The 23,557-nt window shown below is 40.3% G+C and overlaps 1 non-coding gene across 1 annotated transcript; it reads left to right on the top strand.

Annotated features, from left to right (window-relative positions):
- Positions 1 to 17,963: 17,963 nt before the first annotated feature.
- On the top strand, positions 17,964 to 18,039 carry TRNAS-AGA (transfer RNA serine (anticodon AGA)). Its single transcript has one exon. It is a non-coding gene; the product is annotated as a tRNA-Ser (tRNA).
- Positions 18,040 to 23,557: the final 5,518 nt, after the last annotated feature.

The following is a 23,557-nucleotide window of genomic DNA, read 5'->3' as shown; positions in this document are numbered from 1 at the left end:
AAGCCTTCCATTTTGTGCAGCTCCATAGAGCTCCTTTCTGTCTGCTAGATGTTGCCCTATTCATAAATTGTTGAATAAAGCCAGTAGGATCCTTAAAATTTACTCAGTTAAATTTTGCTTTTTAACACAACTATAAACTCCAGGAGGACAGGGGGCTTGACTACTGGGTACATCTAGCACGGTGTTGGTGCTAACAAATGTTTTTTTAAATAAGTGATGTCACCTAGTTGGCAGCAACTTCTATGCCAAATTATATCCCTCCCCACCTTTAAAGAGCTTGTCTCTACTGTGGCATTTTTGCACAATTGTTCATCCCCCATCATTCCAAATAATTCCATTAAGCAAGTCTCCAACCTTACCAAACAGTGGTGGAGATGGAGCTTATCTCCAAATCTAAATTCATCCAACCAGTAAACCGTATGCCGTCTCCAATTTAGAACCCTATTCTGGGTACCATGTTAAGTCCAACTCTGTCTAGCTCTCTTAGCCTATTCACTTACCTTGTTTTATCTTCTGTAATTAAAAAAAAAAATTAGCCTGCATTAAGCACGTTCCTTCACTGCCTCCCTGACTCTAGCCCTTATCGTGGCTCTAGCTACTTGTCATACCTAATTGTCTCGCTCCTCCCATCTATGCACCTGAATGTTCAGATCGAATTATCTCTGATGCCTCTATTCATATGATTCTTCCTCAAATATTTTCCTATACAATATCTGTACTGTATATTACATAATTGACAGTTTTTTGCATGCCAGTTCCTCACAATTTAACATTTAGTCTTATCTATGATGTGATATCCATATAATGCTAATTCAAGATCTTCTGCTGAAGTAATTCTACAGGTAGATGCTACATAGATGATAGACAGACAGATAGATTCATAGGGAGACAGAGATAAATAGACAAATAGATATAGACAGACATACACACGTGCGTGCAGCTCATCTTGGTAATCATATGTACTTTCCTTAGAAGCAGGCCATGTCTTTAAAATTCATTAATTTTGTATTCCACAGATTCCATAGTTCATAAGAGACAGAGTGGGCCCTCCACAAATGGTCTTTAATTGATTCCAGGTCAAACATAAATTTGTTGTTTAGAAAACATAGCAAAGAAACAAAAAATTGATTTGTATTTGGTTAATTTTTAAAAATCACCTTCCATCGTTGGTATTTCATGAGTTATTTTGATTTAGCAAGTAGGGGAATTTTCCAGCGCCAGCCCATCTGCTCCTCCTCTCCATTTTGAAGTGGTCGCAGGCTAAATTGGTAACATCTTTCATCCTGTGGCAACGCCCCATGTTGTCACAGGCAAGCAATTCGGATTTCATTGCCCTATTGAGCCAAAGGCAAAGAGAGGCAACAAGAGATAAATCCCTTCAAAAACTCAATAAGTTTAATAATAGCTAACAGACACAGAATCCTACCCGCCATAGAAATGCTTAATTGCTCTTTGTCATTAAGTTGGCTCTAATGATAAAGTCTCTTTGTGAAATTTTCTTTCCCTTGGTATTAGGCTCTGAAGGATTGGGCTGGAAAGAGCTTTGGAAACACACCCTCACCACCGACGTCCCCACCCCCTGCCACCAACACACACACACACACACACACACGCACACGCACTCTCAAACTCTTCAGCTATCACTGCCCTGAATGTAATACAGACGGGGAGGAAGCCAGCCTGCTTAGAAAATTCTCAACAGAAGACACTCTCACCGTCATTCTAGATAATACACCACAGCGTCTCAAAAATCTTTGTCTGAGCCAGGTCTAGCCTATGACTTCCAACTCACCCCTGCTTTACTTTAAATGCGATTTATCTTAGACTGCCCTCTATGGAAGCAAAAGACAAATTGATTTTAGGCGTGGATCTAAAATTAATAGAAAGAGGAGCCTATGGCTTCTCTCAGGGATGTTAAATTTCTTCTTACATCTCATCTACAACATCCAGGGTAAAAATTCAAGTGAATTTATAGAAAGAATTCACGTGTGCTCTGGTCATTACAGTAGATTTTTTTAAAAAGCTCTTTTTCCTACAAAAGAAATTCACTAACTGAACATAAGGAAAGCAACCGATTTCCACCAAGCTGAAATGGGGGGTGGGGAATAGAGAAATTTAAAGTAGAACACACTGATGTGAAGATAAAATGCAAAAGCCACATTTCTGTTTAGCCGCTAATCTACTTGCACTAACCTTCCCTTGTTTCATTGTGTTCCTCTGGAAACTCAAAGGTCACACCTACAATAGCAGGGTGCCTTTGAAATATGAGAAAACTGAGGCAAATGGTGGGACAAAGGCCAGCCCTAGGCAAAGCTACAAAGCTATAAAAATGTTGTTTCTGGTGTCCCTCTCTCCTCCCTCTCTACTACCTCAGTCTTTCTACTCAACAACCCCTCTACTGCCTTTGAGAAACAAGTGAGACCAAGTGTCTGAGGCTCACAGTGCCGGGCTCTGGCACCACTCGATTCTACCTTTTAGACTATGCCTCTGAATCCTGCTGCATGAGATTGGTGGTGTCCTTAGCCCAGCTTTCAAGGGAGGAAAACGTGGCTCCAACAGATGGAGAAATCAAGCAGCTTGCCTGAGTCACCAAGCTAGTCGATGTAACCATTGTCGGGTGGCACTGCCTGGGCACCCCAGGAGAGGCCAGAACACCTCAGCCTTGCATCCTTCTCCTGTATCTTTGGTGGACCCACTCCGGTGAGCAGATAGAGTCTTCCTTCAGCAACCCCACCTTAATAATTGGTTTGTGGAAGCCGAGGTAGATAGAGATTAGCTCCAAGCGTGAAAGAATGTAGACAAAGTCCTTCCTTTCACTGTCTCATCGACATCGCTGCTTAGCCCACGGCCCCAGCAGCCCATCGACAGAGTCTGGTAAACCAACCACTTTGCTGGATTCATCAAACCCCTGAAACACGGGCCTTCAGACAGGGACACGAATTCATAGAATTAAAGAATATTAGAACTAGGAGGCATCTCAGAGGGGATATGACTGAATTTGCTCATTTTACACATAGGAAAACTAAGGCACATACCGCTTAAGTCAACTTCCCACAGCCTCAGAGCCACCACGTGGCGGAGGCAGGTCTTGAACTTAGGTCTTTGGACACGACTCAGTAGATGGACTTCAACTTTATCACATGTGGAGCAGCTCTGGCCTTGTCATTACTACCTGCCACTACCCAGATGTCAAATGATCACGGTTCTACCTGCAGAATTCCTTCCCCTTCTTCCTGGGCTGAGTCTGATTAAGCTAAATATCATGATATTTTTCTAGAGTTTTAATTCACTGTGGACACGTGGATTTCTGCAACATATGTTCATTATGTTTTTTTTTAAAACACTTTAGAAGACTTATTGGTACATAAGATGTTAAAGAAGGACTCTCTTCTTATTTTTTGTGAGTATTTTCTTACTTTTCCTCATCCCATGATATCATAACATACCCTAATTCTTTTATGAATCCATCAGGCTATTCAAATATACCCTGAATGGCAAGATTCTTCTTTTATGAATATGGAATCTGAGACCCCTTGGGTAAAAAAGTACAGTTCTTCATGATTCAAGAAAATATTCATTTCCATGGATGTGGCTAAGACAGCTAATTGTCTCAAGGCTCGTTTGCAGGACAGCATCACAGTCATCACCATCACCATTGATTAATATCTTGGCCGTTGACTGGACGTGGGGCTCTGTGTTAGGCCTGCAGACACCATTGCCATCAGCTCCACAGAATCCCCAGCCCCATAATCAGTCTCATAACCTATTTAATGAAATTTGATTCTGCTCTAATCAGGAGAGAAAGTTTGGGTTCCACAATTACTGTTAAGGCCATTTTCCTGCCAAGTGTGTATAACAGTTTTGTCCAAATCCTGCTGTACAAACGGCTCACAAATGAACTTGAACTTGCTTAAACACCAAGTGCTGGGTTGAATTTCAGCTATGTGCACTGGGTTGGAGAAATAATGGGGATTTTGAGTTCAGAGATCAGTAAAGTCTTGCCAGAGCTAATTCCTTTGCTATAGGGCAAATAAATCATTAACAGTTATCAATATATGGTCATTAACAATAAAATACTTCTCTCCACTAGGGTTGAGTTTTTTCTATGGACAGCTTCAGAAAATCAAATCCTGAGCCATGTCATTCAGTATTTATAGGCAGCTTCTGATTATCCTCTCTCTGAATTGTCCCCCACCTGACCCCAAAGTGATCTTCCTACAAAAAAGTACAAGCATGTCACTTTCGTGTCTCAAAGCCTTCGGACTCTCTCTCTTACCTTCAGAATATGACGTGACCCTTACACGAACCACACTTCGCCTCTCCCCATCAGAGCCTGACTCTCCTTTTCATCCCCATTCCTTTATTTCTCTTTCATATCCAACCTCTTTTTCCTCTCCTTTCTCTCTGATTCACACACTTAGCCATGAAGACCTGGTTCAAAAGTCACCTTCTCTGAGTCCCATGGGAAGTTAATCACTCTTCCTTCTGTAAACATCCAATATTTTTGCTGATACACAACTTGGCAGTGTCCTCCCACCGGACTAAACTCCTCAAGGGCAGGGGTCAGTTCTCACTCATCTTCATCTGCTCCTCCTGACTTGGCACCTGACCAGGCACCTGATAGAATGTCAATAAATATTTGTTGGAAAAAAATGGATGAATGAAGAAATAAATGCCTCCTTTAAAGCTGTTGGAACTACAGTCTTCTGGCGAGAGGAAAATGTCTTCAGCTGTTACAGATTCGTTTATTTTGACTACATCATTAGCTTCAGAATTTTTCCCAGACACTTGCATGGCAGAATAAAGTAAGATTAAGTAGACTGTTGTCTGTGTGGCCAGCCCTTCTTCATGAGCAAGGTAAAGGTCATGCTTGTATGGGATGGGCTGCTGCAATAAATAATCCCCCAACTTTAACCTTCAAAAAATAAATGAATCCACATTCTATCATCCGAAGCCTCAAACTATGCGTACACTTGTGATACACAAAATCAGCTTAGCAGGAGGGCTGTAACATTTAGCAACCAGGAAATATATTTCAAATGCAATCCAAACAAAGGGCAGACACTCATCGTAGTAAGAAGAGAAATGAATAATGGTTGGCTAATATGAGCATGCTTAATACCTGTTTTGTTTCAGTTCTCATTACAAAGGCTACTATTGTCAGAGACATAATATAATTCCTACCACAGGACTTAAGAAATAGGATTTAAAATAGGCCAGGGACTTAGTCATCCAGATCAGATTTGCCAAAATGTCCAAAAAATTAATCAGTTCATCCTGCATTACAAGAAGGACACAAAGGCTAACTCATGAATTATGGAGCAGTTGGTCTGACTCTCAAAACTGAAAGTTTCTGGGGTGATTCATTAAGAAAAAGATCAATTTGTAAAATCCTGGAGGTTACTAAGTTGTTTAAAAGCAGCTCACAAAATTTGTCATGTCAAACCTATTCCACTTTCCTCTTCAGCCAGGAAGAGGTGAGAGGGGACGTGAAAATGCAAGGAGATGGCTTACTCTGCTCTTAATAAGGCTTTTGATAAATCAACATATTGACCACCAACTAATATGCTGTTTGGTTAAAATTAGAGACAGCCAAACCACAGAAAGTGATGCAGTAACAAAATAAGAGAATCAATCCTTCACCCAGTATTTACCGAGTTTCTGAATGTGTAAGGCACCCTGCTAGGCAACTGGGGGAATCAAAGAGCGACAGACAGCTGCTCTACCCTCAAGAAGATCAGAGCAGGAAAGGAAGCTGCCATCAACACCTTTAACATCAGATAGAATGCCCTGACGATATTTAGGCGCTACAGAAAAAGGGTTAAAAACATGGACCTTAGAACCAGACTGTCTAGATTTGAATCCTGGGTCTGATATTTATGAAGAGTATGAAATTGAGAAAGTCATGTGATTATTACGCCTTAATTTCCTCATCTGTAAAACAGTGCTGCTTATCGCACTGTATACATCACAGGGTCATGGTTAGTGCTGAGTAAGTCAGCACGTGCGAAGTACTCAGAATGGCGTGGGAGGTTCAGAGAGAGAGACGTTACTTCCCAGGGTGGGTGGGCTTGAAAGGGAGGGGAGGAGAGGGATGAACATACAGCATTAAACACACTGAGATGGGGAGGTCCTGGCCACCTAGAGACTGAAATAGGAAAGGCCACGGTTTACATAGGAAACACTGTATTAGCCGAGACATAACTAATACACTAACCATGTGCAAAACAGATTCCTGTCATGTAGTGGGTAGTCCAATTTTATCACAGCATAATATGCATAAAAGGCAAAAATGAAAAAAAATTGGGACTCGTTTACATTGAAATCATTGTTACGGCAAATTCGATAAAATTACAAAGGGAGAGAGGGTAGAGAAAAGAGAGGGGTGCACTGGGTAACTCAAAAAATATGAGTATTAGTGGGGGAGGGGTAAATTGGGAGTCTGGGATTAGCAGATACAAACTACTCTAAAGAAAGTAGATAAACAATAAGGTCCTGATGTATAGCCCAGGGAACTACGCTGAGTATCTTTTAAAGCCTATTATGAAAAAGGATATGTGTGCATACGTGTAACTGAACCACTATGCTGTAGGCCAGAAACTAACACAACATGGTAAATCAACTCAGCTTCAATCAAATGGAGAAGTATGAGTATCAGGAATAACATACCCACAAATGCAGAAAGGTGAGAATTAGGAGAGAAAGGATTATTTCTACATCAGTTTAACACGTCTTCATTTTCCTTTGCTTAATTTTAAATACGTCTGGGCTCCCTCAAAAAATTACAGATATGCGTTCAAACTGGCATAAGCCAGAAGAGGGAATGGATTCCAAGAAAACACTTGTATTTTGCTGTATTTCAATGAATTCAAGGGCGAGAACCCCTGACAGGCTCCGTGAGAGGGCAGAGAGCTCTCAGGAGCTGCGGGTTTACTCTCTCAGCAATGCTCTCCCCGCTCCCCTCCCGTCCTCTCTCTCTCTCTCAGGTCTCTGCAGCAGTGAATACGTGACTGGCAAACACCCCCAAGGACTCTGGAACATCGCTCCCTCTGCTCTCCCCGACCCGCAGGGACCAGTGCCTCATACAGGCTGGACTTCAGGAGGAGTTAGTGCGTTGTTGCTGGATGAGATTGACCCCTTCTTGTTTAGACCCCTCTGTTGGACCCAGAAATAAATTTGGCACAAATTACCTACTCAGGAAATATTACAATTTACATGGAAGCCTCAGTTCATCCTCATTCCTGACATACAGTTTTTATGTGAGATCCTTTTCTTTCTTTAATGTAAGAAATACACACATTCCAAGAGGTGGCTGACTTGATTTTGAGAGAAACCAATGCCTGTGTTGCAAATCGGAGACACCCCAGTTTCTTTGACAATTGCATCCCTCTGTCAGATGCGCGTGTAAGCCGCCTTTCCCTATTTCACTCCTCAAATGCACGGTATCTCAGCCCCTTCTTTTTACATGTTAGAGGCCATACGGCATCTGTTCTCCAGCCCTACCACAGATCCGGTGCTCACATCTCAGAGAAAAGCCGCGCCCTCCCCACCAGCAAGTCACCTCCACAACCACAGCAACATATCTCCTCACCCCACCAGAGGGACTCTCTGAGGACACAGAAATGGTGGCCGCCAAGACAGTCAGGTGTCAGCACTCACGGCCCCCACACCCAGCCAAGCCCCTGCCTAAGGGTCTGTGTGACTGGAATCCCTGCCCACAGCGCCACCCCAGCTCTGCTGTGTAACCACAGCGGCCACTGTTCAAATGCACCTGATTTCCCTGCAGGTGGGGAGTGAACTGATCATTGAGCTTCAAAAGCAATGTGAATGGCAAATTATCACAAAATGCTTGAGGTTTCGCCATGCGGTTCTGTATACACACATTTAAAGTGCATGATGCGTCTGAGTGTGAGCGCTCTCCACGCCTGTGTATTCTGCCCCTCAGGTATTCCATCCGCCTGAACTACCTCCAAATCCAGGCGGAGCTGAAACCCCGCAGGGCTGTCTCCTCCCTTGACGGCTTTCTCTCCAACTTCAGATCCCGGGGGAGAGGTATATGCTGATGCGAGCGATGACTTCAGTGAACTGAAAACTGATCTGGAATTTTTCTGAGCTTTGCCCTGCCCTTTGCAATAATCAGACTTTCTGTTGACAGTTCCATCTTCAACCATACTCTGCAGCTAGTGAGACTCCTTATTCTGTGTACTTTGCTGTCTAGAGCCCTATTAACCTCAGATTTATTAGCTTTTTTTTCTCAGCCACTTATACTGCCAGCCTCCCAAGAGGAGAACACATCACAAAGCAAAGAAACTCTAAGAGACACATACACAGAAAAATATCTCAAATAGCAAACATTTACGGAAAGCGGAAAGTCAGATGATAGCACTTGAATAACCCTTCTCCCCCACAAGCAAATGCTATAGATACACTCATGAAAGTTGTGCAAATAAATCTCATTATGCTGCCGCACTGCAGAATTATTGTCTCTCTGAGAGCACCGAGATGAGGCCGAGAATCTTCACAAATTTACTGGGCTGGCTCCAGACACGTACTAGATTATATTCATCAAAATGAATGGATTTTAAAGTGAGTTCAAAATAGATTCTTTCAAAAATCCAAGACTTTGCCTCCGAGGGACTTCTTTTTTCCCTTCTGTCCTCTCTCTGACTTCCAGGGAGGAGGCTAGGAGAGAATAGTTATTAAAACAAAGAGAAAAAGGTAATTTGATTTAAGTTACTGAGCCAGAGAGCTGTCAGATGCCAACAGAACCAGCAGAAGTTACTGGCAGCCTGGGACCAGAAACCGAAATTAGAGCAAATACATCTACAAAAAAAAATGTCTGAAAAGTCCATTCAGCCCTAAATACAGAGCGATTTTGAGATCCCTAGATGGAACCTCTCTTGGCTGGCCCAGGTAGGTGGCTATCTCTGGTTAGTTCCACAGACACTTTCCTCATGATTTTTCTTTGTAAGTGTCACGCTTTCAAATGATTCCACTTTAATACATCAACCTGATATATGTGGCTCGGTTTAACCACGAGACCAACCAAAAGGGACATAAATGGACGTGACTTGCCACTTGATCCATTTTTCATCCAGGCTACATGTAAGGTGTTTCCAAATGCACACACGCAGAGTGAAATACTCAGAGCTAACACTCCTTGGATGCTCACTATGTGCCTCACATTGTTGGATTGTGTGTAACTTACCCAAGACGAAAAGAGAATAAGGACCTTGTCCAAGTCACACAGTAAGTGATGGAGGCAGGATAGAAAACAGGTAACCTAGCTCAGAGCTTGGCCTCTTAACCATTGCTATCACCTCCCTAAAATAGTACTTGGACTGAAAAGTGTGCAATATTGCCTTAAGAAAGTAATTTTTCAAAGTTGTCTTGTTAGCATCTGTGCATTTGTAGAAGGACAAAACAGACAGTTATTCAGCTACACGTTATTTGTTTATATACTTGTCTTTTACCCTGTAGATCTGTACTGTTCAATATGAAAGCCATCAGTCACATGTGGCTGTTGGGCACTGGAAATGTGGCTGATCCAAACTGAGATGTGCTGTAAGTGTGAAACATACTGGATTTCAAAGACTGAGTACCAAAGACAAGACTAAAAAATATCTCATAATTTTTATAATTATTATATGTTGAAATGATAATTTTCAGATATGTTGAGTTAAGTGAAATATAATATTAAATTAATTGTATCCATTTCTGTTTACTTTTTAGAGTGTGGCTACTAGAAAATTTTTTCACATTGTATTTCTAATGGAAAGCACTGGTATATGCTAATAGATACAAAAAAACCATCTCATACTCAACACATAACCTTAAAATGATGAGGGCTTGGTGGTTTATTTTTATACTCACATTATGAGTAATTTTGATCCTCAATAACACTTAATTAATAAGACTGAAAATCTCATTACAAATTGTCTTTATTTTCAGAAATTATAGTATCTATTTACATTAAAAAATTCTAAGATTTTTGTAAAACAGAGCTAATAAGTAAATTTAGCAGGCCCTCAGGATACAGTCAATATAGAAAATTCAATTAAATTTTCATATATCAACAGCAAATAATAAAATTTAAAATGATTCTATTTAAAATGGCTTCAAAAAAAGATAAAATACTCAGGAATAAGTTTAACAAAATTTAAGACTATATATCATTTCTGAGAGCAATTGAAGACCTAAAGAAATGGTGAAATATACTATGTCTGTGGAAGACTAAATATTGATAAGATATCACTTCTCTTTAAATTGATCAACACAACTCAATTATGTTAAATTGATTCCACATCATTTCAACCAAACCTCAACAAGCTGTTTAAGTTAGAAATCACAAAAGTAATTCTAACATTTATGTGGAAAGAGCTGAGAATGTCTAAAACAGCTTTGAAAAAGGAAGAAAAAAATTTGGACTCGCAATGTCTAATTTCAAATTTTATTATAAATTGTATTGTATTTCATAAATACTGAAAAATAGATCAGTGAAACAGAATAGAGTTCAGAAATAGTCCAGAAACATACACAATCAACTGATTTTTAACAAATGCTCCAAGGCAATTCAACAGAAAAATATAGTCTTTTCAAAAATTGATGTAATAATTACTGGAAACATACATGGAAAAAAAAAATCTCAACCTCTACCTCACAGAAAACTTCACTTGAAATGGGTCATAGGCCTAAAACCAAAAGATAAAACTTTAAAGCTTATAGAGGAAAACATAGAGTATCTTTGTGGCTCTTGAGGAGGTAAAGTTTTTGTAAAGGTGAGACAAAAATCACTGATCATAAAAGAAAAAAAAATTTTCAAATTGGCTTCATCAAATTTTAAAACTTTTGCTCAAAAATATTTTGCTATATATATACATATAGCATGTATACATATATCACATATATACAACATATTGTATAGAAAAGGATTATACCAGATCGTTCAAGTTATAGATTGTGTTCCTAAGAACCTAAAACTGGAAACAACCCAAATGTCCATTAGTATTTGACTGAATAGACAAGTTGAGGTACATCCATACAATGAAACGATACTCAGCAATAAAAAGGAACGTACTGCTGATACAACAACACGAATGAATCTCACACCCCTTAAGCCGTGTGAAAGCAGCAGGACACAATAGTGCATGCTCTGTAATTCTATTTCCATGAAATCTAAGAAAAAGCAGCAGCAATCTTTGGTTGCCAAAATCAGAACACTGATTCCCGATGTGGCACATGGGCTTTTTAGGAAAGAGCATGACGGAGCTTTCTGGAGAGATGGAAATGTCCTAGGCTTTGATGGCTTTTATAATTACACAGTTGTGTATATTCTTATCAAAATTTGCTAAACTATTTACTTCCTGACTGTATATGACACTCTATACAATTTACTTCAATAAAAAAGCCAGTTACCTTGCTCAATCTTATACACAATCCTCATCAAATATTTAGTTTGTACTGTTGTAATTAAAGTCATTATGGAATTAGTGTCCCACAAAGGCAGGGATCTTTGTTTGCTTTGTTTACTGCTAGATCCTCAATCTCTGGCCCTTGGTAGGCATTCAATAAATGTTTGTTAGTGGAAGAGTCATGGAACGCATTGCTAATGCCAGCTGAGAATCTTAACTTCAGTTATATACATCATTGTGTTTCTAGTTATGTCTATGTGTAGATATATTATTTATAATCCAACTCATAGAGCTTCTTGAACTGAGTGCGCCTCACTGATAGAAAATAGGGACTGGGGCATAAAGCACTCATGCATTAGTCACTTGGTTATAAGTTTAACTTTACCAGCTTAATGACTAATGGCTATAACAGTCATGCCAAATGCTCCAAGCATTTCATCTTTCATGCAGGCACTCAACAGGTAACTAGATTTAACACTAAGCATGATGAAAACAAGTCTACACAGATTAAAAAAAACGAATTTTTGAGAGATTTATGACCAATTTGAAGGGTTCAGGATACAGTTACACGATTCATATTATTATTCCTCTGCAAATTGTGAGAGTAGAATTACATTTTTCCGTTGAGTAACCATTTTCTCCTTTAAGATGTGATCAGAATTAGTCAAACATTAGGAATGATGTAGGGACGCTACGTAAGGAAGGTGAAGATCTTTGACTATTTTACCCTCCTCGTTTTAATGTGAAAGTTTTATTTATTCTTACGTTTTAGCAAGTATTCAAAAAAATAGGCAAGGTTTGCATGGGATAGGCTATTATAACAGATTTTTGAAGTAGGTGTCACCACCACCTCCAAAACCCCTATACAGTAGCATGAAGGTATTTTCATCGTATTGAAATACGAGAGGAAATTAGTAGCATCTTAAAGTAGATGCACACATATTTATTGTCATCGAAGAGCATTATTTCCCTGTGAATTACTATTTAACTTCATGAATTGAATGAGTAAACTTGAATTACCCCTCACAGCATCTCTCACGGGACCATCGCCCAAGAAGAGCAGAAGAGTCCAGTCACATTTCATTTCACATCCAGTTGGGATTTTCTGATTAATCTTGAGCATCATTATCTTAGGAAAATATTTCAGAAGGAAATATTTTAAAAGAAATGTCATATGAAAATAGATTGTGTTGGTTCGAGTTCTGTATAGGTACATCCTAAGATTGTATACTCAGTGAGTCATGAGAGAGAGAGAGGGAGAGAGAATGAGCAAGAATGGAGGGAGGAAGGAAGGAAGGAAGGAAGGAAGGAAGGAAAGCTCTTCCCTAAAGAAAAAATACAAGTTATCTAAGCTATGCAAGTAATTCATCATTTTTCTATTTCCCAAGCACCATAACAGATCTTTTTATGCTCTTTCCTCTTTTGTAAAAGAATCTAGTTTGAACAGGTTTAAACAGTAATGCCCATGAATATTCTATTCTATGCAGACCTATTTTTGAATACAAAACACACACACACACAACAGTACATGTAATTTGACCTCTGTAGTTTTATGAGAGAGGCTGTTTCTGATTGGGTAACTCTGCCTCCGTGGTTGCTAGGTAATGAGCTTTTAGGATAAATGCATTTCCTCCTTCCAAATCAATAATCGTACAATGTTAATTTAGAACATGATCTCCATGGTCACCAACAATTACCATGAGAATTTGCTTTTCATGAAACAACATTTGCACAAAACTTGTCCCTGCCAATGTATTCTTGAGTACTTACTATATTTGACATTGGCAGCTGTAGTACCGTGGGCTTGCTCTTTGCTGTTGGATCTATTGATTGAAATGCCATTCATTTTGTGCAGATAAAAAATATATGGCTTAGCTGGCTTCTGTTTATTAAGACGTGGCCAAGTAGAAATTTCATTTAACTTCAAGAAGCCCAGATATCATTTTCCTTCCATATTTGCTTCTCACAAAAAATTTGAAATTCAGGGAAGAATTATAAGACATTCACCTGTGGTTTGGTTAAAAAAAAAAAACTTCAGCTTCTACAAAGTCCTCTACTACTAGCTCCCCACCCCCACCTTTCTACAAAATAACTTGTAACTATGAAAGCAAACTGTTTCATGGATGTACTTTAAAAAGAAAGTACCCACCCTACATGGAGACCAAAACTCTTAATGGGGGGAGAAAAAGAAAATGGTCTACACAGAGTATCTCAAGTCAACCAGTCCTAGACCAGTTGGTTGAAAGTTTTCCCCATTTAAACAGAGTGCTTTTACAAAAGAAAAAGTGAGAGAAGAGACTCATTTGAAAATAGCGTAGATCTATCAAAATGGGAGCGTATCTGTACCAGTTTGCAAGGGCCGACATTAACGAATTTCGTCCTGCACACTGGGCGGTTTAAAACAACAGAAATCAATTGCCTGACAGTTCAGGAAGCTGGAACTCTGAAATCAAGGGGCGAGCAGGGCTGTGCTGTGTCTGAAGGCTGGAGGGTAGTATCCTTGTCTCTTTCTAGCATCTAGTGACTGTTAGCAGCCCTTGGCATTTCTTGGGGCAGCAGAACTCTAATCTCTGCCTTGGATTTCACACGGAGGCCTTTCCTCTTTGTGCATCTGCATTGTAATAACCTTCCTTCCTCTTATAAGGACGCCACAGTGGGATCTCATCTTAATTACATTTCCAAATAAGTTCACACTCTGAGGTTTGGTAAACCATATTCTGGGTCGACATAAATTTTAGGGAGACACAGTTCAACCCAAAACCGTTGGCTAGATTGGAAGATTACATCATGTGCTGCGTGGAGTCAAGGACTATCACTGACTCATCTCCATATTCTCAACATCTAGTATGAAGTCTGGTACCATGTAGATACTTAATAAATGTTAGTTTAATAGGGTAGACGGATGAATAATGACTCAGCGATGAACAACCAACCAATTGCAAACATAAAGTATCAGTAAATAAAACCTTTGCATTGCATTCTATTTCCTATTATTTATCTTTGCGTTTCTGTTTGGGAATTATCCACTTAGGATTCAAGATTTCCATTGTAACCTGGACCAGAAAGCACTATGAGGCCCATCAACCTCTCTTTGGACCCCTATGCCCACACCAGGAGCTCTGAAATAAAACAATGGTGTTCAAGCATCAATGAAACTTTTTTCTAGTTTAATCAAACTCTCCCAATCTTCTCTGAAATACTTGAAAATAAAATAGAGCTTCTTATAAAACAGCCTTTCCAATAAAGGAGAAAGACAGGTCAGTAAGCTGTCTTCATTTTATGACAGGCTCTCTTGCTTCTTTATATACTGTTTTTCCAGAAGTCTAGAAAAATGTGTCAGAAGTTTGCTCAGAATTTCCTTGCTTTAGCAGAGCCATGACAGATTATAAGGTTAGCCCTGCCACTTAAGAGAGACATCTCCCTTGTCTTTATTAAATGGAAGGGGTGACTGGAGTTAGCATCTTGTGCTATGAGGACACCACTGTGCTCTCGTTTTCCAAAGATGTCTAAGTTTAGCGTCGTAATAATGGGCCAAAGGACTAAAAAAAAGAAAATATTGGAAATCTCTGTGGTGCTTATTATTCACTCTGGTGAAGAACCCTGGAAATGAATCACAGCCTTAAAAGACAACCACAGGTCAGCAACAAAGAAGGTTTACAGCCACGCTGCCCCCTTAAACCTTTTTCTTGTTCCTGGTCTTTTCTTGTTCTGGAGCTATGTGGCATTCTCACCCAGACATTAATGAATAGCCTCTGACAGAAGTAAATATGTGAAATTATAACTGCTTATTTATAAAGGTCCAAATTCACGCATCGATTGACAACAATATACTGTTATTAGAGGAACAGCCATTGTGCCCATTCTCCTGTAACATTTCCTCACCAACTCTAGTACTGAAGCCTGAAATTCCACTGTTAAATTCCCAGGTGTTGGGTAACGGTTTTCCCTACCATTGAAAGTGCAAATGTTCCCAGAGAGTGGACCCCATTAAGGGCTTCATTTATAATACTTGATTATGATCCAGAAAGAGACAGTATCTTTACAAATTTTAAAAATATTATAGCTCCAATTACTGTGATGAGTTTCAAACTCCTATACCTGGGGGAGCTAGGGGAAAACACAGAACCCTGCTGAAATTCGCCAGCAGCAACCCTCCCACATCTCTCTAGTGCACGCACGTTCCTACTGTCCCCAGTCATCCCTTCCCCTCTTCCCTCAGACTCTTCACATCTCCTCCCCTCTTTTCACTCTCTCCTGATGACCTTGCATTTTAGTTCCCTGAGACATTAGAAGTTCTCAGGAGCAATGAGAACATGTTCCACGACATCTTCAAATCCATCTGTCTCTGGGCCCCCATCCTCCTCCCCTCTTGTCGCTGTCTGCGGTTCTACAGAAGGCAGTGCTCCCCAGAGCTGCATCCCCACGTCCTCTCACCTACTTGAGAGTGTCGTTCAGCAATCGTCCTGACTCCTGCATCAGGAATTTCTCCTATTTGTTTTTTCCTGTCAGCCTAGATATATTTTATAATTTCTACCATTTAAAAAAAATAAAACTTTCCTTTGCATACCTTAAATTTATACCAGGTTATGTATCAAATATATTTTCATAAAATTTTAAAAGTAGAAAAATAAAAGTTAAAAACAGTTTTCTCGGCTCATGATCCTTCCCCTCCACCGCGGTTCCATTTAACTTCTCCTCTTACAGACGCCTTTCTTCAAGTGTGACTATACTTGTGGTCTCTGCCTTCGTTCACCCCGTCACTCTTGAGCTCACTCCAATCAGTTTCATGTTCACTATGTCACTGCGAAAACTCTTGTCAAAGTTATCAAAGACCTCTCTGCATTGCTACATCCAACAGGCAATTTCCAGTTTTATGTTTTCTCCCTATGAGCTGCAATTTTACTCTCTGTCTGGAAACACTTTCTTCACGTGAGTCCCAGGTTGCTACTCTCCTTTGATTCTCTCCCTCTCTCACTGGCCTTTCCTGAGCTTCTTTTGCTAATTTCCCTTTTTTTTCTCCGATCTCTAAATATTGAGGCTCACCAGGAAACAGATATAAGATGACTCTCAACTTACATTTCCAGCTCTAAAGTCCATACTTCTACATCCAACTGCCTATTTGACTTTGCTACTTGAGTATCCACTAGGCAATGCAATCTTAACATGTCCAAAGCCACAATCCTCATTTTCTTCCCCAGACCTACCCTGTCTCTGCATTCATGCATCCGGGTAAATATCACCTCCTTTCCTTCAGTTGCTCAGGTTAAAATCCTTGGTTTTATCTTTGACCCCTCCCTTTCCCTCACACCACACTTCCCCCTTACCTGCACTCTACAGATTTACCCTCAAAATATATTCACAGCCTGGCCCCTTCTCCATGTCAAGTGCTACCATCATCCCTCATTAGGTTTATTTTCGTGGCCTCCTAACTGGTCTCTCTTCCTCTTATTCCCTTCCTCACCCTCAGCAGCCAGAGTGATCCTTTCAAACTAAAGTCAGATCTCTTCTCTGTTCCCCAAACCCAGAGGATCCTCATCTCGCTCAGAATAAAAACATTATTTCTCAAATATTAGACTGTAGTCTTGACCTCACCACCTCTTTGAACTCATTTCCTATTTCTGTCCTGTTTTCTCTCCCTACTTCACTGAGAACTATTTCTTCCCAGCAATTGCACATTTAGGTATATATACAAAGGAAATGAAACAGGATATCAAAGACATATCTGCACTCCCATATTTATTGCAGCATTATTCACAATAGCCAAGACACGGAAACAACCTACGGTCCATCAGTGGATGCACTGATTAAGATGTCATACACACACACATATATGCACACGCACACACACACATATATACAATGGAATATCATTCAGTCATGGGAACATAAGGACATCTTACTATTTGTGACCACACGGATGACCCTGAGGGCATTATGCTAAGAGAAATAAGAGAGAAAGATAAATACTGTATGATATCACTCATATGTGGAATCTAAACAAGCCTAATTCACAGAAGGAGACTAGAACTGTGGTTACCAGGTGTCAGCCGAGAGGGGCCGAAGAGGGATCCGAAGAGGTGAGCCGCCCGGACTGGAAGAAGGCGCGGGGGAGCCGACGTAATGCGCGGCACGGAGCGAAACAGCACTTCATTGCCGTACAAGCGGGTGGCGCCTGCGGGCGGGCGGCGGCGCTGAGCACGTTCTTCTAGTTCAACAAGACGGCTCGCCGCCGGCGTGGCACACTTGTCCTTTTTTCTATATGTTCCTGCCCGCACATGCGAATTGTTCATGATGCTGACTCACGCTACTGGCGCATGCGTGGTGGTCACGCGGCTGGCGCATGCGTACATTTACCCCTTAGCAGGTGCAAGCTGTTGTGAACTTTGGCCTGGGCCCGGCGGCTTGCTCACTTAAGGCTGCCGACACCAGGGGGTGGGAGATTGGGGAAATGGAGAGATGCTGGTTGAAAACTACAAACTTCCAGTTAGATGAATAATTTCCGTGGGTCTAATATGCAGCATGGTGATTATAGTTAATAAGACTGTATTGTTGTGGGGTATAGCTCAGTGGTAGAGCTCGTGCTTAGAATGCACGAGGTCCTGGGTTCAATCCCCAGTACCTGCCCCAAACAGAAATAAGCAAAAAAAAAAAAAAAAAAAAAAAAAGAAGAAGAAGAAAGAAAGAAAAAAACAAACAATAAAAAACACTGCATTATATACTTGCAAGTTGCTAAGAGTAAATTTTAAATGTTCTCACTCCCAAAAAAGAAACAATAATTATGTGATGTGATGCAGGCATTAGCTAATGTTATGGTGGTAATCATTTTGCAATATGTAAGTATCAAATCAACACATTATACACCTTAAATTTATACAATGTTATATGTCAATTATATCTCAATAATGCCAGGAAAAATAAAATACAATAATCAACAATAATTTCTTTGCTCTTCTTTCAATGTTTCCACCTCAGGGTCTTTGCGCTTACTATCCCCTCGTCTGAAACACTGATACCCACGTATCCACATGGCTCTGTCTCTTACTTCTGTTCACGCGGTAACTTACTGGGGGAGGCTCTTCCTTGGCCACTCCATAGAAAATAGAAACCACTGCCCTGATCTGCTCTTCTCAGACCTCCCTGCATGTATCACTGCTAAATACTTGATAGTTTGTTCATTATCTATCTTTTCTAGAAGTCGATGTCTAAATTCCCTAGACAGGGATTCCTGGCTGTTTTATTCATTATAGTTTGGCTACAGCCTAGAACAATGCCTGGCATATGGTAAGTGTTCAATATGTTTTTTTAAAAATGAATGAATGCCTACTTTTTACCAGCTTCACTCCGACTTCTCATAACAATGTCTTCTTCTCATTTTCCTCTAATTTATGAGCTAAACCGGCTGAAGAACCTGCCATCTGCAAGTGATACTCAGAATCCTCCCACAGCCAGAGTTCCTTGAAAACTTAACTCAAAAGTAATAGAAAGCTGTGGAAAATTTTTAATGCATTTCTTTTAGGTTAAAATTAAAATTTTTACTATGCCTACACGGTATGGTTTATTTTAGGGAAAAAGAAAACATTTGTGAAACAAGGCAGGATAAAAAAGAAAAAGCAAGCAAGAAGAATAAGGTGGGAGGAGGGCTAATTAACTGCCAAGTCCGACCTAGCTACCTCACAGGTGATCTATGAGGATCAGATGTGTGTGAAAACACACTGCAAAGCACACAGTACTATGCAAATCCAGTTGTTTTACAAAATTCATATTTTCTGGTCTCTTCCTTGCTAATCAAGTTATTTTTTGTTTACATACATTTTTATGAACTTCTTTTAAAAACATCCTGGTGACGTTTTCTACCTGAGTTAAGTGTAGGACGGCATTGCAAACCTCACTGCGTCTTCCTTTCTGTGAAAAAAGAGCAGCAAAGATATCCACGTCCTGTGAACATGTGAAATCACAGAGGGAAGGGAAGGGAAGGTTGCAGGTGGGATTAATACTGTTAATTTGCAACCTTTAAAACAGGGAGTTGTCTCAGTCACCCAGGTGTGCGCAATGTAATTACCAGCGTTCTTAAAAGGAGGCGCCGGGGAGGCCCGGCAGGTGGAGCCCATTGAGGAGTGAGTGGTGAAGGCTGCAGGCTTTGGAAGCAGAAGCGGAAGGGGGCCTGTAGCCAACGAGTGTGGCCAGCTTCTCCAAGCTGTGGGAGGCAGAGAAGCAGGTTCTCCCCTAGAGCTTCCAGAAGGAACGCGGCCCTGCGGACACCTTAATTTTAGCCCGGTGAGACTCGCGTTGGACTTCTGACCCCTAGAAAGGTAAGATAAAAACCCGTCTTGTTTTAAGTCGTTGGGTCTGTGGTAATTCGCTACAAGAGCTGCAGAAAACCAACACAAACAGCTTTGCGGCCATGAGTGGGCTCCAGTGTCAGAGAGACCTGAATCTCCATTCCAGGCCCGCCGACTTCTCCAAACCTTGGCGTCTTATCAGTAAGACGAAGGTGACAATAGTACCTTCTCCACTGGAATAATGTGAGCATGGGAAGCTTATGTAGACTTAAAACAAGGCCCCCAGCATAGTGACTTGCCAACAATCCTTAGCTGTTAGCTGTCAACTAACCATTTTCCTGTGAACTGTAAGTATGAATTTATTTGCAGAAGTCAAAGGGCTAGTAAAGCAAGCTGTACATGTTTTGGGATGAAGATAGAATTTGGAGGCAGCAGAAATGAGCTGAGGTTCAAGATCCCCTAGCAGTGTGGTCTTGAGCAAATCATTTAACTTCCTTCACCTGGAAGCTGAGATAATTAACTGTCTCTCCATCTCTACAAAGGAATAAAGGCCCAGAAGAATAGAAGTGAAGTAGCAGGAGGGAAAATGTAACGCAGGCGAGATGAGTTAGCACGGCATCCCCTGAAGTGTGCCATACAGACGTCTAGCTCTGCAGGCTGTTTGTAAGTCACTGTAAAGCGTTCCCTGCTTTCCCGAGCTTGGAGAGCGCGGGTAAAACTTCAGCAGACTCCCTTGTTTCAGGCTTCTCCAGCCTTCAGCACATCTGTGTGTGGCGAGATCACACAGCTTTTCAGGCCTACCTGGCCAGGAGCTCTTTTTTGAATGTAGAGCGTCTGGGGGACTAGAGTCTCTCTGGTTCACCCTTAGGTAACTCCTGGTTGAACACCTGCCCTCTAAAGCAAATTAAAGACAACAGCCTGCAGAAGACCGCGTAGGGGTGCGGGGTGGGAAATTCCAGGAAGCAAATTTACCAAAGGTGCAAAATGTATGTCAAAGAAAAGAGGAAGCTCCAAAGGGCTTGCTGGACGTCTTTTAGGCTAACACAGTATCACGCTTGTGCACAAAGGAACAATCCCTGTTCCGGCTCTTCTTGTCCTGATGAGGAAAGTCCCCCTCAGTCTGTTTCCTCCTGTCTCCCCACACTTGTCCTTTCTTCTCCTCAACCTTAAAGACGTTCTCTCTCCCCAGCTTCCCTCCTTTATCTGTTTTCCTCTCTATTACCTTCCTACCCAAGTCAGGAAATAATGATAATTCTATAAAGCATCCGGGTGTTTTTTTTTTTTTTTCTCTCAATGGAGAGATGGATAGACTGTAGTAGAAAAGATTTTATTGATATCTCATCACTAAAACGTTTGAAAATCCAGGAATTAATTATCGTTCAGATTTCTCTGGCTTTTGAGTTTTTTTCCCTCTTTTCTAAAGCCTAACAGCTTACTATGATCACACCTTAATTATCCTCACCAGCAAATAATCGTGTACTTGAATCTGACTATGATCCTATGTCCCTGGAGTTGAAACTGGAATTTCAGAAGGGAACTTCTTTACATGTAAGAACTCCATGTTCTGCCTCTTTGATTCTCACATACTGCTCAGTAATTAGGTACTCCTCACTCACTCAGGATCCGGTGGCTGCCAGGCTTTGAGCATGGTACTGAGAATTCAGAGGTGTAGCTTTGCAGTTACTGGTGGTGCCAGCAATGGTGAGAGAGATAATGTGGTCTCCCTTAAAAGATGACCCTCCTATAAAGGGACAGTGAAGTGGAAGTCCCCACCATTCTAAATCAATGAGTGTGGGACCAGCTTGCAGACGGAGGGTAATTATTATTGTTGGTGAGTGGCTTATTGGACCGGTCATTTGTTCTGGATCAGTGGTTCTAAACTCAAGCTGAACAACAGAGATCAAAAATATTGATGTCTGGGTCCCCAAGCCACTCCATTCTCTTAGAGCCTGGCGAAGAAGGCTGTGCTGCTGAAGGAATCCCAAATTAGTAGGGAACTCAGCTCATAGGATACATTTATCAGAGTTAAATTTATAAATATTGCACATGGTCTCAATACCCAGAGGTAAACATTTACATACCAGATCTTATTAGCAGACAATTGTGAAACCAAATAATGATTTTTTTCTGCAGAGTTGCACATGTAAGAACAAATACAAATTAAAAATAAGAGGCTTAATTCTCCCTGTTGAAATGAGGGAAGAGATTTCCCTCCTCTCCCTTCTCATTGAGCATTCGCTTTAGAAAACTTAGCATTGGAAGTACTTTCTCATCTCTTTGAAGTACATGTAAATCCTTTTGAAGACTAGATAGGTCTCTTGTCAGCTGGCCTCTTGTCATCTTTTGACCCAGGCATGTCTTTCCGAAGACCAGGGGAGCCATCCCTTTGAAATGCACACGTTTAAGGGAGATAGCACCTCTGTCTTCCAGATTCTGCGGGAGGGTAGGAGCCTAACTTCATTGGGCATTTTGCTCTAAATTGTGAGACTGCCTCCTGTTATAACGAAATGAGGTTTGTTTTTTCTCTAGATAAAGCCAATTAGCTAACATATGGTCTCCCCAGTTACCTGGTAAAGTTAGGATGAACTATGTGTGACAAATGATGTTGAGTCCTTTATTTTCTTATTACTCATCTTGAAACACGTATGTAATGGGTTAGTCTGCTTGGCTATATAGAGGCATGAAATGTTTTTTTCTTTGTAATCTCTATTTTGATTGAAGTAAACTTGAGTTGCAATATTGTGTTAATTTCATGTGTACAGAATAGTGATTCAGTTTTTTTTTTTAACCAATAGTATTTCATTATAGGTTATTATAAGATATTGGGTATAATGCCCTGTGCTATACAGTAAGTCCTTCTTGCTTATCTATTTTATGTGTAGTTGTTTGCATCTGTTAATCCCATACCCCTAATTTGTCCTCCCTGGGTTTTCCCTTTGGTAACCATAAGTTTGTTTTCTGTATCTGTGAGTCTGTTTTTCTTTTGTATATATATTCATTTTATTATTTTTTAGATTCCACATATGAGTGATCTCATATAGTATTTATCTTTCTCTGTCTCAAATATTTCACTAAGCTTAATATTCTCTAAGTCCATCTATGTTACTGTAAATGGCAGTAAGTCATTCTTTTTAATGGCTGAGTAATAGTCCATTGTACATATGTACCACATCTTCTTAAGCCAGTTGTCTATTTAAGGGCACTTAGGTTGCTTCCATGTCTTGGCTGCTGTAAATAATGCTGCTATGAACATTGGGCTGCATGTATCTTTTAGAATTAGTGTTCTCATTTTTTCCAGGTATATACTCAGAAGTGGGATTGCTGGATCATATGGTAACTCTATTTTCAGTTTTCGTTTTTTTTTTTTTTTTTTTAGGGTAATGGTGCCCTCATAGAATGAATTTGGGAGTGTTCCCTTTTCTTAAATTTTTTGAAATAGTTTGATAAGGATAGGCACAAAGTTTTCTTTATATATTGGCATAATTCCCCGGTAAAGCCATGGGTCCTAGACTTTTGTTTGCAGGGAGTTTTTTTTTTGTTGTTGTTGTTTGTTTGTTTTGCCAATTCTGTTTCACTTCTGGTGATCAGTCTGCTCAAATTGTTTCTTTTTTGACAAAGTCTTGGCAGGCTGTATGGTTCTAGAAATTTGTCCATTTCTTCTAGGTTGTCCAATTTGTTGGCATATAACTGTTCACAGTATTCTCTTAAGAATTTTTGTATCTCAGTGCTATCATTTGTTATTTCTCCATTTCTTATTAGAGTCCTCTTCTTTTTTCATACTAGTGAAGCTGGCTAGAGGTTTATTGATTTTGTTTATCTTTATAAAAACCAACTCTTGGTTTCATTGATCTTTCCTATTGTTTTTTT

Source organism: Camelus bactrianus, chromosome 9 (genome assembly GCF_048773025.1).
Source record: "Camelus bactrianus isolate YW-2024 breed Bactrian camel chromosome 9, ASM4877302v1, whole genome shotgun sequence".
In the NCBI taxonomy this organism is placed as follows: Eukaryota; Metazoa; Chordata; class Mammalia; order Artiodactyla; family Camelidae; genus Camelus; species Camelus bactrianus.
The sequence above is the reverse complement of the archived record's forward strand: the minus strand, read 5'-3'. Positions and strand labels throughout refer to the sequence as shown.